This window comes from Peromyscus leucopus, chromosome 2 (genome assembly GCF_004664715.2).
Source record: "Peromyscus leucopus breed LL Stock chromosome 2, UCI_PerLeu_2.1, whole genome shotgun sequence".
NCBI lineage: Eukaryota > Metazoa > Chordata > Mammalia > Rodentia > Cricetidae > Peromyscus > Peromyscus leucopus.
In genome coordinates, this window is record NC_051064.1 from 70,385,869 (window position 1) to 70,404,955 (window position 19,087).

Below are 19,087 nucleotides of genomic sequence, written 5' to 3' on the forward strand. Positions count from 1 at the left end.
AATAGAAAGTATCTCTGTTCTGGGGTTTATCATCAGCATTCCATACAATGTTTGGACAAAAAAAAAACAAAAAACACAAAAACAAACACAAAAAAGGAAAACAAAAAAGCTGGCCCTTGGTAATTCCGATATGATCAATTCAAAGATATAATCAACAACTTAGGAAGTTGCATTTAACAATGCAATAATTTGAGTAAAATTAAGAGCTACATATAGTATAGTTTAAATGTTCATTTCTAGTTCTGTACTATTGTACTGGCTAGATATTTTTTTCTTTTCCCATCTCTTTCTTTCTTTCTTTCTTTCTTTCTTTCTTTCTTTCTTTCTTTCTTTCTTTCTTCCTTCTTCTTCTTCTTCCTTCCTTCCTTCTTTCTTTCTTTCTTTCCTCCTCTTCCTTCTCTTCTTCTTCTTTCTTTCTTTCTTTCTTTCTTTCTTTCTTTCTTTCTTTCTTTCTTTCTTTCTTTCTTTCTTTTTTCAACTTAACACAAGTTAAGATCATATGGATAAAAAGAAATCCCTATTAAGAAAATGCTTCCACTTGATCTTAGCCAAAAGGCCGAGAAGCCTTTAATCCCAGCACTTGGGAGGCAGGGCAGGCAGATCTCTGTGAGTTCGAGGTCAGCCTGGACTACCAAGTGAGTTCCAGGAAAGGCGCAAAGCTACACAGAGAAACCCTGTCTCGAAAAACCAAAAAAAAAAAAAAAAAGGAAAGAAAGAAAATGCTTCCATCAGATTGGCCTGTAGGCAAGCCTGTAGAGTTTTTATTTCTTGACTGATGATTGATGTTCAAGGGTGCAGTTTGCTGTACAGAGTGCCATTCCTGGGTGGGTGACCCTGGATTGCAAAAGAAAGAAAAATGAGGAGGCAATCCTGAGCAAGTCAATAGCAGCATCCCTCCATGGTCACTGCCTCAGTTCCTGCCTCCAGCTTCTATCCTTGTGTTCCTGCCCCAACTTCCCTCAATAACAGACTGTGATGTGTAAGATGAAACAAAACCTCATGTCCCCAAATTGCATTTGGTTGTGTTTTTTTATCTCAATAGAAGATAAACTTGACAGGTGATAAACGCCCTTTATCATTAACCACCTAACCTCAGGAAAGAAGAGCATGGGTCAAACTGATAGCAACTAAGAATGTGGTCAGTAGACAATTGAATATTGCATGGGGGAAAAGTAAGAACTGAACAAGTGAAAACTGTGTTATAGTTGCCATTGAACATTAAGTTCTCATCAGATAAAACAAATAAAAATGAGATAATAAAAACATAAAGTCAGAAGACATGGGTACATTAAAGTTTGGGGTTACAAAAGCAACCAGGGCAAATAAAATGCAACACACTAGATTCTGCACAGTAAGGAAACAGATCAACACCAAAAGGCAATGGCCAGATTGAACAATATGTGCAGATTGTATATCTGATAATATGCAATATACATATTTTATTTAAAGAAAACTTGTGATTCTACAAGTAATATAAATATCCCTTGATTTAAAATGAGAAAAAATTTGAACATTTTCTTTTTCCAAGAAAAAAATAAAAGCATCCAGTGGGCATATGAATTAATACTCAGTCTCAGTAGTCATCAGCAAAATACAAGTGGAAGATTTCATGAGTTATTATATCTTACCTACGTGTATGATAATTAATAAAAACACCAAACATAAGTGTTGACCAAAGCAAGGAGAAAAAGAAATGATTGCGTGTAATTGCAGTATATATGGATTAGCACAGTGATTATCAAAGCCAAATGGATGTTTCTAAAGAAATTAAAAATGAAAATACCATAGGATCTAGTAATATCGCTTCTTGGTAAATACCCAAAGGAAATAAAATCATTCAGCTTGTAATGACGTTTGCTCTCCTATGTCCATTGCAGTAATAGTCATAATAATCAGATCACAGAAAAGATAATTATCTCCCAATACATGAGTAATGAAAAAAAACTATGATTAAGTAAATGCACATACTATCTATCCATTTATAGACATGTCTATGTATTTCTGAATATCATCTGACCTTATTAAGAAAAATGTCTTGCCCTTTTCCAGGACATGAAAAAATAATACATTTTGTGAAATAAGGCAGGTAAATAATAAAAAAATTGTGTCTGTTCTCAATTCTATATCAAAATTTTAAAGCAGAAAACAATGTAATAATAAAAATTATTGTGTGTGAGCTAACAGCAACTAACAACAAACAGCACCCTTAAAGCTGCGTGTACATGGGAAGTAGAGGTAATGCAGCCATATTTTGCATATGTAGTAGTTATGTGTAGTATGTTCATCATAGAGTAAGTGCTCAATAATCACAATAGAAGTGAAGAGTCATGGAAATCACATTTCAATGTGATTATTATTTAACAGCAGACTAAAGATGAAAATTTGACATCTTAAAATTTAAAGTTTTTGTTGTCAGCAAAGAAAATACACCGGAGTGCAGTTTCTGATTTTCATCATTAATTAGCCTGTATTCCTACAGCAACCTTTTTACTTTGCTGCTCTATTTTTGTAAGCATTTTCACTCAGAAGAGAGATGCGGGCGCATCCTACCACTGCAAGTCTTTAATATCCTGAAAAGTTCCTCTTGTCATTGTGGGGAAATTCTTGCTGAGTTTTCTGTGGCACATCTTGCATGGTTTTCCTTTGCATGCATACCTAGTCAGCCTTCAGCACAGCAGGTGCATTTGCATAAGAATGAACTATGGTAGATTTCCTGCCAAAAGTTAGGTTCTTTATGGGTTTCCTGAGATGTAGTTTTTTACAGAGATAATCGAATCTATAGACAGCAGGTGTGAATTTTGGAGAAATTTTAAGATACACACACACTCATCCACATAGACATTCACAAATACAAAGATGATGAAAACACAAATACATATTTCTTTCCTCACATTTCATTTAAAAAATATATTTTCACTTTCATAATCGTATTTATCAACAACTAAGCATAGTCCTAGGGGAAAATAAGATTTCCTTTGAAAATTTTGTTAATGAATAGATTTAACAAATAATAAAATATGTTTTGAGGAAATAAATAATACTTTTTCTGACAATGCTTTTTCTCAGTGAGAATAGATTTTTGTAGGTAAGATGCATCTTGAATGGCGAAAGTATATAGTGATAAAATAGATATCCCATCTTGAAAGTATTTATGAAGTAAGAAAGGAGACAGAATTCTGTTTTGTCTTCATTTCTTAAACAATAAATACAGACAAATAAATCCAACCAAATTAGGGGAAATCTATAAGCAGAACAATCCTGACTTCCAAAATGTATATTCAAACAATGGAGACCTGGTATATTTAAAATAATACTAATTTACTGCAATTTACACTCAGCATCATGGTTCTCTGATCTGCTACTCCTTCATGAGAGAAAGATTTTTTTGAGACATTCAAAAGGCTATGAAAGAGAGGTTTAGAGGGACCTTGGCTACTGAGAATAGCTTCAAACAAGTTTGTACTCTCTGCAGGGACTGCCACATCCAGTGGCTGATAAGGAAGATACATTTCTTCTGGCCCAAGTCTGAATTAAATCTAATGTATTATTCTATTTATGTCTGTGAGAGATTATCTTGATTGGTGATTGATATGGGAAGATCTAATCGATTATAGGTATCATCATGGGCTGTGTAAAAAACATAACTGAGCATAAGTCAGAAAGTAAGCCACTAAGCAAACTTCCTACATGGTGTTGGCTCTAGGTTCTGGCCTAGAGTTTTTCAGCTTCCCTTGGTGATGAACTTGACCTGGAACTATAATCTGAAAATACTTCCTTCCCTGTGTAGCTTTGGGTCATAGTGTTTAACCCAGAAATAGGAAAGGAATCAACAAAAGAAATTGGTACCAGAAGAGGGTCTTTTTGATGTGATGAACATGGCTGTTGTTTTGGGGAGTCATGCCAGCTAGTTTTATGTCAACTTGATACAAACTAGTGTCATCAGAGAGGAGGGAACCTCAATTAAGGAAAAAAAAGAGAAATTTTATAGTTTCTCTTTGATTTTTTTCTTCAATCCAAGTCTTATAGTGCTCCACCCCAAGATGAAAAGCTACAGGCCATCAGTGACTGCTGAGAGAGTCACTTTTCTACAGTGATAAGACCCCAGATAATCCATCCAAACCCCAAGCTGTCAGCCTTAAAATATGTACCCAGGAGCAACACTAAATAAACTCAAAAGGCTAGAGGTCATGCATTTAAGTTGGGCAGAAGAATACAAAGGATTTGGAAAGGGTGGATGAAGAGATGGAAATTATGTAAATGCAATGCTACTGTAGAAGTTCTCAAAAATAATAAAATAATGCATTGCTTTAAAAATAAAGAAAGAAAAGAAAAGAATCTGGCTGTGTACAAGCCTGTAGGATATTTTCTTAACTAGAGACTGATGAAGGAGGTCCTAGCCCACTGGAAATGATGCTATCCGTGGGCTTGTGGTCCTAGATTCTAAGAAAACAGGCTGAGCTATCCATGATGAGCAAGCTAGTAAGCCGCAACCCTCCATGGTCTCTGCATCAGTTCCTGCATTTTCCAAGCTCTTACAACAGCTTATTAAGCTCTGATCATTCAATTCATTTCAAGCCCAAAGTAACAAAATCTTCCACAATCACTCATGCCTTCACTGGGGTTTCTATTGCTGCAACAAAAACACCATGACCAAAAAGCAAGTTGGGAAGGAAAGGGTTTATTTGTCTTACATTTCCATACCACTGTTCATCATTGAAGGGAATCAGGACAGAAACTCAAACAGGGCCATCACATACACTGCTTGCAAGAGTATTAGGCTTTAGCAAAAAGTCAAATATTAAAAAAATACAGGTCTGATATAACAAGGAAATTCCATTTCTACTGATTGCTAAGAATGTGACTTGAGATAAGATATCTGGATATCTAAATTGTATGAAGGAATTTTAAATCTTCAAAATCAGGTAAGCCCAAGTAGATAGATGGACTCCATACATCCATATTGAGGGTTTGACACCCCACAATTTTACAGAAAATGTAAGGAACTATCTTCTATAGTACTGCATTTACCTCTCCTCCAAGACTGATCCCTGATCATCACTAGGACTAAGTCACAATATAATCAGAATGAGGATGCACTAGGACTTCTGGTAGAGGAGAATTATAGTCTCTAGGAACTGCAAGTCTTATTAACTGCAAGGAAAATTATATATGTTAGACCAATTACTAAAGGTATGGATGAAATAGAGGCAACTTATTTTTTATTAAGAGATTTTTCTATTCATTTTTACATACCAACCACAGATTCCCCTGTCCTCCCTCTACCTGCCCTCCAACCTTCCCCTCAACTCACCCCTTATTCCCACCTCCTCCAAGGCAAGGTCTCCCATGGGGAGTCAGCAGAGCCTGGTACATTCAGTTGAGGCATGTTGAAGCCCCTCCTCCCTGCTCTAAGGCTGTGAAAGTGTCTCACCATAGACACTAGGCTCCAAAAAGCTGGCTCATGCACTAGGGGCAGGTCCTGATCCCACTGCTTGGGAGCCCCCTAAACAGTTCAAGCTAAACAACTGTCTTGCTTATCCAGAGGGCCTAGTCTAGTACCATGGGGGCTCCTCAGCTATTGGTCCACAATTCATGTGTTTCCACTAGTTTGGCTAGTTGTCTCTGTACTTTCTCCCGTCTTGAAAGGACAAACATGGTATATAACCAGTCATAAGTGGATATTAGATGTAAAGCAAAGGATAACCAGACTGCAACCCATGTTCCAGGGAGGCTAGCTAGTAAGGAAGACCCTAGGAAGGTCGCATGGTTCACCCAGCATGAGCAAATTGGGGTTGCAGGGGAGGTAATGGAGGGCAAGGGAAAGGGGATGAGAACATAGGGGAGTGAGAGGTTCAAGCTGGAATGAAACCAGAGTGGGAGAGCAAGGAAAGAGATACCATGATAAATAAAGACATCATGGGAATAGGGAGAAGCAGAGTGCTAGGGAGGTTCCCAGGAATCCACAAGGATGACTCCACCAAAGACTACTGGCAATAGTTGAAAGGGTGCCTTAGCTGACCTACTCTGGTGATTGGATGGCTGAATACCCTAACTGTCATCATAGAACCCTCATCCAATGACTGATAGAAGCAGATGCAGAGATCCACAGCCAGGACCCAGAGAGAGCTCCAAGAGCCCTTCCATGTAAAATATATCAAGGTAGGAGATAGTGTTACAAAATTAGGCCTACTCTTAAGAATATCAATTTTATGATTCAAAACATTGAAAGAAGGGTAGGAACAATTATTGTCAGAAGCAGTTTGGGCACAAGTATTGTTCATAAGTGTCCAGGTGGAATGACCTTGGCATTCAAGAAGGGCAAGGAAGCTTGATATTTCAGAGAACTGTAGGAATAGTTAATGGACTGTGAATTTCCTAGAGGCAAAACAGATGGTCAACCAATAACACCACTGTCAATCTGTGTTATCTCCAAAGCCAAGATGATGGGCCAGAGGCTGAGGGCAATTGCCTTTATTTAGTGCCATGACTTGGCTTGGTTTTAGTTCTCAGAATTTTCTAACCTGTAACTAATTAACTGAAATAGAGATGAGAACACAAGAAAGAAGGACATCACAACAAAATGAATGATTCACATTTTAATAATTCCCCTGTGGTCTACAGTGAAGAGGGAATTCAAGAAACCACACTAATAGTGACTAATCATGTACGATAAGGATGAAATGAAGGAATTTACATGCCTAGTCTTGAAGCTCATATAGGCCATCCTGCTAAGAAAGGTGCTAAAGGACAATATACTTGATAATTTCCATGTAAAACTCTCTTCTTTTCTCTATATACATGAGGTAGGCCTGAACATTTATCAAAAAATAAGGGAAAGTATCCATTTACCAAGTAACACTCATATTAATGTGACTCTATGGAAGCAAAGAAATAAAAATCCACACATCCATAGCATTACCATTTTAACAGGTATCCAGGAAATGAAAAATATAAAGTATATTGGAGTTGTATTAGAGAGCAATATATGTGGGAAAACATAATGGAAAAATCTTTGAAAGTATTCCAGAGATGCATATTGGGAGACTGACATTTAGAATAAAAACTTCTTCCAGGGAATAAGATAGTTGCCAGATACTTAATTGATTTGAATATATGAGCAATATGAATGTGTAATAAAATTGATTGATTTCAAGCATTGGGAACACCATATATAACAGCCTAGAAAAGGAGCTGTATAAGCCCAAGGACCACAGTCCAGATCAAAAGTATCCATCTAAGTGCAGGACTCACAGGGCTCAGAGGGCACAAATAGATCCCAAGGACTTTGCTGGTCAATCCTTGTGGCCCAAACAGAAACTCCAGGTTCAGTGTGAGACCCTGTTTCAGAAAATGAATGTATAAAGTTATAGCAGAAAACATTTGATTTTAATCTATGGTCTATGTAAGGTTTGCATGTGTGTACACAGATGTATGCCGAGACAGACCTCCCAATGGGGAAACTAAAAGCAGATGACCTTGTATAGATGTCTTGCAGACATTAAAAGACCACCAATGCCAGCCCAGACTACTACAGCCAGCAAAACTTTCAATAATTATAGATGGCTAAAACAAGATATTTTATGACAAAGTAAAATTTAATGATACCTGTTCAAAAATCCAGCCATACAGAAGGTACTAGAAGGAAAATTTCAGGGGAGTTAGCTAAGCCCACAAAAACACAGGCCACAGATTATCTCACACCAGCAAAACCCAAGAAAGGAAACACACATACACACACACACACACACACACACACACACACACACACACACAATACCACCACCATCACCAACAAAAAAATAAAAGGAATTAACAATGGTCATTAATAGCAGTTAATATAGCTCAATTTGACAGTAAAAAGACACAGGCTAACAGAAGGGAAAGGAAAACAGGATTCATCCTTCTTCTGCATACAAGAAACACACCTCAACATCAAAGACAGACAGTAGCACAGAGTAAAGGGTTGGGAAAAGATTTTCTAATCAAAGGGTTCTAAGGGTTGGGGATTTAGCTCAGTGTTAGAGCACTTGCCTAGCAACTGCAAGGCCCTGGGTTTGGTCCTCAGCTCTGAAAAAATAAAGAGAATTAGAGACCAATTATCATCATGAACATTGATACAAAATTCTCAATAAAATACTAGAAAAATGAATCCAAAACATATGAAAAAGATCATCCACCATGATCAAGTAGGCCGGGAAGGTTCAACATACAAAAATCTGTCATTGTAATCCACTGTATAAAAAAACTAAAAGAAAAAAAAGACACATGATCATTTCATTAGATGAGAAAGTAATCAGGGAAACAGTATCCTCCCCAATAGGCACAAATAATATAAAATATCCTGTGGTAACTCTAACAAAGCAAGTGAAATGCTTATACAAGTCTTTGAAGAAAGAAATTAGAGAAGATATAAGAAGATGGAAAGATCTCCTATGGTTATGGGTAGGTAGGATTAACATGGTAAAAATGGCCATCTTACCCAAAGCAATCTATAGTTTCAACACAATCCTCATAAATATTTCAACACAAACCTTTATAGACCTTGAAAGAACAATTTCAACTTCAAATATGGAAAAAAAAACCAGCATAGCTAAAACAATACTGTGCAATAAAGGAACTTCCAGAAGTATCACCATCTCTTATTTTAAGTGCTACTAGAGAGGTATAGTAATAAAAATAGCATGATACTGGCACAAAAACAGATATGTGGATCAATGGAAATGAATCAAAAACCCAGACATAAATCCACACACCTATACACACCCAATTTTTGTCAAAATAGCCAAAACTATGCAACAGAAAAAAGAAAGCAAGCATCTTTAATTAATGGTGCTGCCATAAATAGATATTAGCAAGTAAAATAATGCAAATAGATCTCTTTCTGTCACCCTGCACAAGACTGAAGCCCAAGTGGATCAAAGACCTCAACATAAATCCAGTTACACTGAACCTGATAGAAGACAAAGTAGGAAATAGCCTTGAAAACATAGGTACAGCAGACAACTTCCTGAATAGAATACCAGTAGCACAGATACTAAGACTGACAATTAATAAATGGGGCCTCATGAAACTGAAAAGCTTCCATAAGGTCAAGCAGACTATCAAATGATCAAAGAAGCAGCCTCCAAAACGGGAAAAGGTCTTCACCAACCCCATATCTGAGAGAGGGCTGATCTCCAAAATATATAAAGAACTCAAGAAACCAGACATCAAAACACCAAATAATCCAATTAAAAAATGTGGTACAGATATAAACAGAGAATTCGCAACAGAAGGACCTCAAATGGCTGAGATACACTTCAAGAAATGTTCAACATCCTTAGCCATGAGAGAGATGCAATTCAAAACGTCTCTGAGATTCTATCTTACACCTGTCAGAATGTCTAAGATAAAAATCACAGATGTCAGCTTAAACTAGTTAGGATGAGGAGCAAGGGCAACATTCCTCCACTGCTAGTGGGAATACAAACTTCTACTCCCATTCTGAAAAACAATATGTCAGTTTCTCAGAAAACTAGAAATTGATCTACCTCAAGAACCAACTATGCCACTTTTGGGCATATATCCAAAGGTTGTTCAATCATACCATTAGGACATTTGCTCAACTATGTTCAAAGCAGTTTTATACATAATAGCCAGAGCATAGAAACAACCTTGTAGCTTGAGTTTTCCTGCCTGGCCCACAGTCAGGACAAATCTCTGTCACCTTCCATTTCCATAGCTGCTCAGACCCAACCAAGTAAACACAGAGACTTATATTGCTTACAAACTGTATGGCCATGGCAGGCTTCTTGCTAACTGTTCTTATATCTTAAATTAATCCATTTTTATAAATCTATACCTTGCCACATGGCTTGTGGCTTACCAGCATCTTTACATGCTACTTGTCATGGTGGTGGCTGGCAGTGTCTCTTTGACTCAGCCTTCCTGTTCTCTCAATTCTCCTCTCTGTTAGTCCTGCCTATACTTCCTGCCTGGCCACTGGCCAATCAGTGTTTTATTTATTGACCAATCAGAGCAATTTGACATACAGACCATCCCACAGCACAACCTAGATTCCCCTCAACTGAAAAATGGATAAAGAAAATGTGGTGCATTAACATGATGGAGTATTACTCAGTTGTTAAAAATAACAAAATTTGAAGGTAAAATGGATGGAACTGGAAAAAAAATTATCTTGAGTTTGGTAACCCAGACCCAGAAAGACAAACATGGTATGTACTCATTCATAAATAGATATTATCTATAAAGTAAAGGATAACAAGGCTATAATCCCAAGTGGGGATGCATGGATCTCCCAGGGAAGGGGAATTAGAAGAGATCTCATGGTTTGAGTGAGGGAAGGTAGAGATGACAGCAAGAGGGATCAGGCAGAGGATGGATGGAGGGGGAAGCTACTGAAAGAGATGACTGGGAAAGGGGTTATTTAGGGGTCAGGTAGAAACATGGTGCAAAGGCAACTTCCAGGAATCTACACTGATGACCCCAGCTAAGACTCCTAGCAGGCCATTTCCTCTAACCAAGTGGAACTTCCCATGAAGGTTTTAGGATGCTGGCCCAACTGCACAACCTATGATTTTAAGTCTGTCATGCCTATGGGAAGTGCAAGGATAAGGGTAGCAATGAGATTGTGTGGGTGGGGCCCAGCCTCACTTTCTTTTCTTTCTTTTTTTTTAAGTTCGTTAAATTTTTTTTTTTTTTTTTTTTTTTTTTGGTTTTTTCGAGACAGGGTTTCTCTGTGTAGCTTTGCACCTTTCCTGGGACTCACTTGGTAGCCCAGGCTGGCCTCGAACTCACAGAGATCCGCCTGCCTCTGCCTCCCGAGTACTGGGATTAAAGGCGTGCGCCACCACCGCCCGGCTCAAGTTCGTTAAATTTTTATTGAAGACTTTTGCATCAGTTTTCTTAGTGGGTATTGACTTATGATTTTCTTTCCCTCTGTTTTTTTTTTTCCTGACTTGGATATAAAGATAATGATAATCTCATAAAGTAAATCACAGATATTGAAACTAGCAAACAGACTACTGGCAATGGTCAAAAGAAAGCCCAAACTGACCTACTCTGCTGATCAGATGGCCAAACACTCTAATTGTGGTAGAACTCTCATCCAATGACTGATGGATGCTGATGCAGAGATCCATGGCCAGGCCCCAGGTGGAGTTCCGGGAGTCCAATTGGCGAGAAAGAGGAGGGAACTGTTGAGATCATGATTGGAAAAAGCACAGGGACAAATAGCCAAACTAGTGGAAACACATGAACTAGGAACCAACAGCCTCACTTTCAAACCAGGAGTGAGCTGATCCTTGACACTACCTGGAGTGCCAGGATCCGGAATCTGGCTGACCCAGAGACCGAGGATAGAACCAAACACAACTGGGAAAAATGTCAATGCAACGATACCTAAAGATATTCTACTATACTCATAGATTGGTGACTACCCCAATTGTCATCCAAGAGGCTTCATCCAATAACTGACAGAAACAGATACAGAGACTCACAGCCATCAATTGGGGCAAGCTCAGGGAATCCTGCTGAAGAAAGTAAGGAAGGATTGTGCAAGCCAAGGGGGACAAATACATCACAAGGGAACCCACAAAAACAACTAACCTGGGCTCATATGAGCTCACAGAATCTGAAGGACAGACACGGAGCCTGTATGTGACCAGCCTAGGCCCTCATCATATGTGGGGCAGTTGTGTAACTTTGGCTCCTGGTAAGACGGCTAGCAATGGGAGCAGGGGCTGTCTCTAATGCTTTGGTTGGCTTGGGGATCTATTCTTCATACTGGTTTATCTTGCCCAGCCTAAATACAAGGGGAGGACCTTAGTCATACAACTTGACATGCCATGCTTCATTAATACTCAGTTACCTGTCCCTTTTGTGATCTAAAACAGCAGAGGAATGGATTTGGGGGTGGGGGAAAGGCACAGAGGAAATGAGGAAGGGAAAGGTAGGAGAGGAGTGAGGGGCAACTGTGTTTCAGATATAAAATCAATGAATAATTTAATTAAAAATTGAGATTGAGAGACCTTTTGCTATAACTATCTCAATTTGATAATTTTGTTAAATATCAAATAGAAGTGCTAAGTCGGCAGTTGACACACAACTCTGAAATCCAGGAAGTATGCTCTGACTGAGTCCATGGCTATTTGAGACTTAAAATGTCCTAAGTCTGAATTAGGTCATCAGTCCATGAGTTTAAAAAGAAAGTGAAATCACCCTAAGGTATTGACATCTGGGGAGGCCAGAAAGGAAATCAGAAAAGAAGGAAGAATACAATGAAATTGAAAATTCTGAGAATCATAGGGAAGAGTGTGTCCTCTTTGGCAGTTTTTCTGTGCATAAAAAGGATGCTTACTAACACAAAAAAAATATATGTACACACACGCACATGTACACACATATGCACAAAAATGAGTTGACCCAGTATCTATGGGTACCTCATATACAGACATATATGTATACTCAACATGCAGTATTTTTTTCTCTATTCATACTATAAATTCTATAGCATAACAGCTACTTATATGGAATTTGCAGTTTGTTGAGTGTTATAAGTAATCTAGAAATTGTTGAAAGAACATCGGAGAATTTCCCCTAGATCTCCACAAACACTATGCCAAATTTATAAGTGACTTGAATACCCAGGAACTTAAATACATATGAGATTTTATGGAACCAATTACCTTTCATTGTTGAGCAACGAGTGTGCCTAAGTACATATACACAAATGCATACACACTCAGAACTGATTTTAAAAATCCAAAGGGAATGTGTTCAAGTGGATAAAAAGACAATAATAAAAACTGGAGCATCAGTATACATAGATAATTTCTCAAAAGAAATGTAAAAGTCTTGTGCAAAGAAAAAGCAATCCCTAATTTGCTAAGAATGCTAGTGAGCATATATGGTGCAAACAGACTCACCTCCAGTCTGCTTTATGACTCGGGGACTGGAGTCCAGTAAACTTGTCAGTGTGCCTACAAGGGCTTCTGGCAGGAAGCAAAAACCAGGCAGAAAAGAGAGGATCTTTTGTTTCTTATATGCCTCTTAGCTCTCTTCTATTTTTCATCAGTTCATTTTTAACCTATAAGTAGGCAGTCTCCTAGGGAGACTATGGAAAACAGGGACCAATATTAGAACCAGAAATTTGTAAATAGTCTAACAGAGTTTATTTTATGTTTGGGGTACAATATAGTTTATAATCAATATAAGTAGGTATTGCCAAAAGTTCTTAAGCAATGCCCTACAGTTTTCAAAAGATGAAAAGAACACACACACATGAACAGGAAAATTAAATTAAAATGGAACATAGACTTAGGAGAATGAATGTCACAAATAGAATGTCTGTGAAACTTTTATATAAACCCAGAAAACAATTGCAAAATGTGTCCTCTTTAACATGCATTTTAAAGGTAGACACAACTTTAATAATGTAAAACAATGAAGAGAAAAGCCTAAAACAGTCAAATTACAGAGCCTGGCTTTGAGATTGCAGGCATTTAGTTTCCTTGTTTTCTTACATCTATTGACTTTTCTTTAAAACACATTTTAACAATGACTAAATATATATTTTTTAAAAACTCTTTCAGTTTGATTAGAGAGTGCTTGGTAATCAATCTAATGCAAATATCTACATTTATTAGGACAGTAGCAGATGTTTGAATGTATTATACCCAATTTTAAGGCATTTCCATAGATATTCTGCCTCACTGCAAAGCCTACTTTTTTATTCTATTACCCAACATTGTTTCTCACCACAGAGAGTGAGCTGCAAGGCAAAGCTTATAGTTGAATGAGATGTACTATGTAGAGGGACTTTTGAATGTAGACCATATGAGTATGATGGATTACTATATCAGGTGCAGGTTAAAGGATGTGGTCATAGACTCCTGTCTACAGAGTCCCATGTGGTCCTCATCACAAACCTATGGGGGAAACAGGTATCTTCTGAGGATTCTGAGCACTAGGAAAGCTCTATAGCTTCTACACACTGAAAATTGCATCCTGAGGCCAGATATTAGCCCTCTGACTTTAGAGAGTCTCACCACAAACTGCCTAACTCATCATTTTTCTAGCCACATGTGTGAGCAGAATAAGGAATCAAACTCTGTTATTCCTGGCAAGCTTCTCTGCTTTCTTTTCTGAAGATCCTAATAAAGAAACTGAAGTCCTCAGTGACTGTGGCTATGGGAATCCACTCAAGTATGGGATAGGGCTACATTTGGGGATCTCAGTGTTAAACAGCAGAAACTCATTTTTGTTTCACCTGTGTTCCATCTTTACCTCGCTTTGCCACTGAAAATGCAGAAAAGAAATAAAAAAAGCCTGGGCACTCTTTTTATCCTGCTTCTGTAATCAAGCTGCACATCTAATCACAATGCATTGATAATATGGCTTTCTACAATGCACTTATGATGGTTCAATTACTTTATTAGTTAATTTTAAAGTAGATAAAACATTTTCCAAAGGAAAAAAAATACTGGCAAACACTAGTTCTATAGATATGAATTCTCAATTGTAAATGTGTTTCCTGTAGAAGTGATTGTCAACTCTGATCTTCAAATGACTCACCCTGCAAAACACAGAATTATGTTCTCTGAACACACAGCCTAAGCTGTAGTCACTGATATGCTTTCCACAAACCCACTATTTATCTCAATATTAACTTTAAGGGAGATACCAGTGCTGAAACATCTGATGGAGTAAGGTGATGGAAAAACACAGTTTAGGGATCCATTCCCCTAAAGATGTTTTAGACCCTCTGAACCATGCAGCCCATGGCCTGTCAATTACTAGTAGATTGGCAAGTTTACTCTGATGTCATCTGCCTACCATAGCCAGATAAATAGTCTGTGAAACCCATGTTAGAAACCCTAAACCTTACACAGAAGAATGGTTTTGTAAATTTCTTTTTTTTTTTTTTTCAAGACATGGTTTCTCTGTGTATCAGCTCTGGCTGTCCTGGAACTCACTCTGAAGACCAGGCTGGCTTTGAACTCACAGAGATTTGACTGCTTATGCCTCTCCAGTGCTGGGATTAAAGGCTAATGAATGACTGGTTGTGGTGGCATACATCTGTGTAAATTTCTGTAGCATTCTCAACTCAAAGTTTTCTGTGTGTCAAAACAATTGATAGAAAAATGGAAAAAGGACAGAAAAGACTAAAGGCAGTCTCTAATCTGCCTTTGCTTAATTGAAAGCTCTACTGTTTTTCAGTATTTGTAGATATTGTTTCATTCCTATGTGTGCTGTCTAGTTTTACTATTAACTTGACACACATCTAGGAGTAATTTGGAAGAGAAACCTCAGTTGAGAAAAAGCATCCATAGATTGACTGTAGGCAAGTCTGTAGTGCATTTTCTTAAATGATGATTGATATTGGAGGCTTAGTTCACCATCCTGGTATAAGAAAACAGCCTGGGAAAGCCATGAGGAAGAAGCCATAAACAGTGCTCCTCCATAGCTTCTGCTTTAGTTCATGCCTACAGATTCCTACCCTCACTTCTGTCGATGATAAATTGGAATATGTTAGGTGAAATAAACCATTTCCTCCCACTTTGCTTTTGAACTTTACGTTTATCATACTAACAGACACCGCAATAGATTAAGAATCAGAAAGGAAGCTCACTTCTGTATCATGCTCAATGATTACATACACTGAACCTGTTACCTCTTCTCTCTCAGATAGAAACAAAATAGCAGGCAGTAGATGATGCCTATTCTCCTAAAACTTACACATTAAAGAAAATACATATAAAATATTTCAGGCACTGTAAGAAGAAATTCTTGGACATCACCTCTTTTAATCTTTAAAAGTACTGCTTTTTAACTTATTATTCTATGTGTATATGTGCACGTGCAGGTGTAAGTGTGGATGAATGGCCATTTTGAGGTCAGAGGACAAGTTTGTGGAGTCACTCCTGTCATTCCCACTTTTTAAAAAAGGTTTATTTACTTTCTAATTTTATGTGTGTGTTTTTCTGCATATACGTATGTGTTCCACCTGGATGTCTGTTACCAGTGGAGGACACTAAAAGGGATCAAACCATCAGGACCTGGAGTTGTATATGGTTGTAAGTTACCATGTGGGTGTTGGGAACCAAACTTGGGTCCTCTGCAGGAGCAGCTAGTGCTCTTAACTGCTGACTCATCCTGCTGTCAGCCCAGCTTTTTTATTTTTACTACAAAAAAATATTGTCAAATTTGTACCAAAAATTCACAAAAGTGATCTGCAGATTAAATATATACTATAAATATGTACTATCCAGTCAGTATATGTTTTATTCAAAAAGTGAAATTTTGAATCTGTTTAAATTGTACATGGGTGTGTCAAAACACTCATTTGACTAAACCTTTATAAGTTTTAAATTGCATATCATGATACTTCAGGTGAAAGATACATCATGTCAACTTCCTTAAAGAAGTAACAAACATTTAACTCATTATTTTTTCTTTTCTTTCAATAAATCGAGTGAATTCTGCCTTCTTGATATGTAATTATTCATTTCCTGTTGTACACATTCCTCCTCTAATGTTTTCCCCTATCATCACTCATTTCATTTGTAAGAGCCTGCTCCTCACAGGCTTGGTTCTCACCTCTGTGTGAAACACGCTCCACCGTGATCTTTTAAAAATGCAAATCAGCTTAGAACTCGTTCTAGCATAAAATTTTTAATGGAATCAAATTGCCTTCAGCATTAAGTATTAAAGTGTGTGCAAGACATACAAATTTATCAGCAGGTTCCCTCAATTTCTGATCTGCACCCTTCTATTCCCTTCTATTTTTTCCTCATTCCTTATCATACTTAATCAACCTCAACTATTTGTATGTCCAAAATATTCTTAGCTCTTTTATTTTCTGTTCAATTCACATGTCATACTTCTTTGTTAGAATATCTTACATTCCCAGTTCCCTCAACTTTGTTTCTCATCATCACATGCCATCTCATCTGAGCTGATTTCTTGATGCTTCATTCCTATGATGGCGAGGTCATGTCTGTCAACTCAACAGGATTTAGAATAACTTAAATCTGTGAGGATGATTCCAGAAAAAGTTTAAATGAGGAAGAAGAACTTCCCCTGAATACGGACAGTAGCATCCATGGATTGTGTTCCCAGACTCAGTACAAAATCAGAGAGGAAGTAGCCTGCTAAGTACCAGCTTGCATTTCTGTCTTCTTCCTGACTCTGGACAAAGTGTGGGCAGCTGCCTCAAACTCTTCCTGTTATAGCTAGCATTGTTCTCATGTTATGGATTCCCTATCATTGAAGGACTATGATCTCAACCTGTGAGCTGAAACAAACCCTTCATTTCAGAAAATACTTCTATCCCCAAATGATCATTGTAACAAGAAAACTAACTATTGTTAATACCCAGGCCCAGAATGAACACCCCCTTACTATCTGTTCACTGGAGTTAGAATTATACTATGGGCTCCTAATGGGTACAAGAAGTTTCTTTTAACCATTAATTTCCAGAGAGTTGTATTTATTAACCACATAGTGAATTCTTGATAACTGATTGAAGAATAAATGAGAACAGAGCAGCATATGGACAAACGGTTTCCTAGTCATGTTAAATTTCTTTCTTTTATCAGCATGTTTTCTGTGGTCCTTTGCAATATTATGCAAATTGCTTTCTGAGCTTGCAATTACAAGCACAATAGCTATCCCAAAAAAAGAGTTACTTTTTTATTGGAACATTAAAGATTACAGCTCTGCAGAATAGGATTTTTGGTACTTTGGCAGTCCATGGAGACTGCCAGTTGTGGATGCTTCTCTTTCCTGCTGAAATCGGCACTCCTTTGATAACCCTGCTTCCGACAGTTATTACTAGGCTCATCAGGTTTCAGATATAGCACCTAACTGATGTAATGGTGCCGTGAAAAGCTGCCATGTGTGGGTTTCTAAGCTGATTGTCATTTGTATTATCTTACAGAAGAGGCAAATAAACCACTCAAATACATAAAGCATTGTTCATATATAGCCCTCTCCTAAAATGAGGCAGATTTGCAAGATGTACAATTAAGCTTTATGGCACTAAGGTTTTGATTTACATTATCTGTGTGGAGGAATTTTGTTCTTCTTTTTTTTAAGAGCCTTGATGAGGCAAGGAACTGACACAACACCCCATCAAATAGTAAATCCCAGTGATGTACATTCAAACTGTCAGCTGCTGAAGCAGATATAAATACATGAAAGATGACTTTGCTGCAAAGTAAGAGCTCATTGGGATGTATGTTTGTTCAGAAGAAATCTGTTTTCTATCTTTCCATCCCTATCTCCCCCTCTCTTTCTCCTTGCTTCTTCCCCTTTTCTTCTCACCTTTTCTCTCTCCAGGATCCATTATTATTTTTTTTTCTGGATACATTCACAGTTATCTACCAGCTCTTTCCCAGCTCTATGGACAACAATCCCTGAAGACTTGTAGGAACATTTCTTTGCTTTTTCCAGAATGTGCTTCAACATGGGTTCCATGAACATGAACATGGTTGATGGAGTTTTCATGTGTCATTGTTAAGGAAAAGTTCTACGATTAATGAAAATACATACATAAACAACCAATGAGAACTCTGGGCCTTTTTTTCTGTAGAACTCTTTCGCATGCCCTGTGCAATGACTTGAGATACCATCAGTGGGCTAGCAGCTCTTTTCCACGTTTGGTCGATATAGCTTACTGATCCAAAAAATCCCACAAACACAAAGTAGTAGTTTAAACCTTAAATAGTCTGAACTATGGACACTTATATCACAATCTTTAAAAGGAAAATATAATTAAAATGATAATTAATATTTTCAGACATGCCAGATTTTAAATCATCAGTCCCCTTATCAATATATCCCACCATTTTGTATATGTTTTTTCCTTAAATTGAGACTTCTTTTGAGATATGATCTAATTTTTAGTGAGTAAGAGATCATCTGTCTTCTATAGCTTCCTATATCTTAATAGAATTTCATATTATAAATGCAGCATAATTTAGCTTTTTCATTAATCATAATTAAAGTTATTTCAACCAGAAATTAGTATGTTATTTTAGGTCACCAATTGTTCTGAACTTATATCTTGTAATAATATATAAAA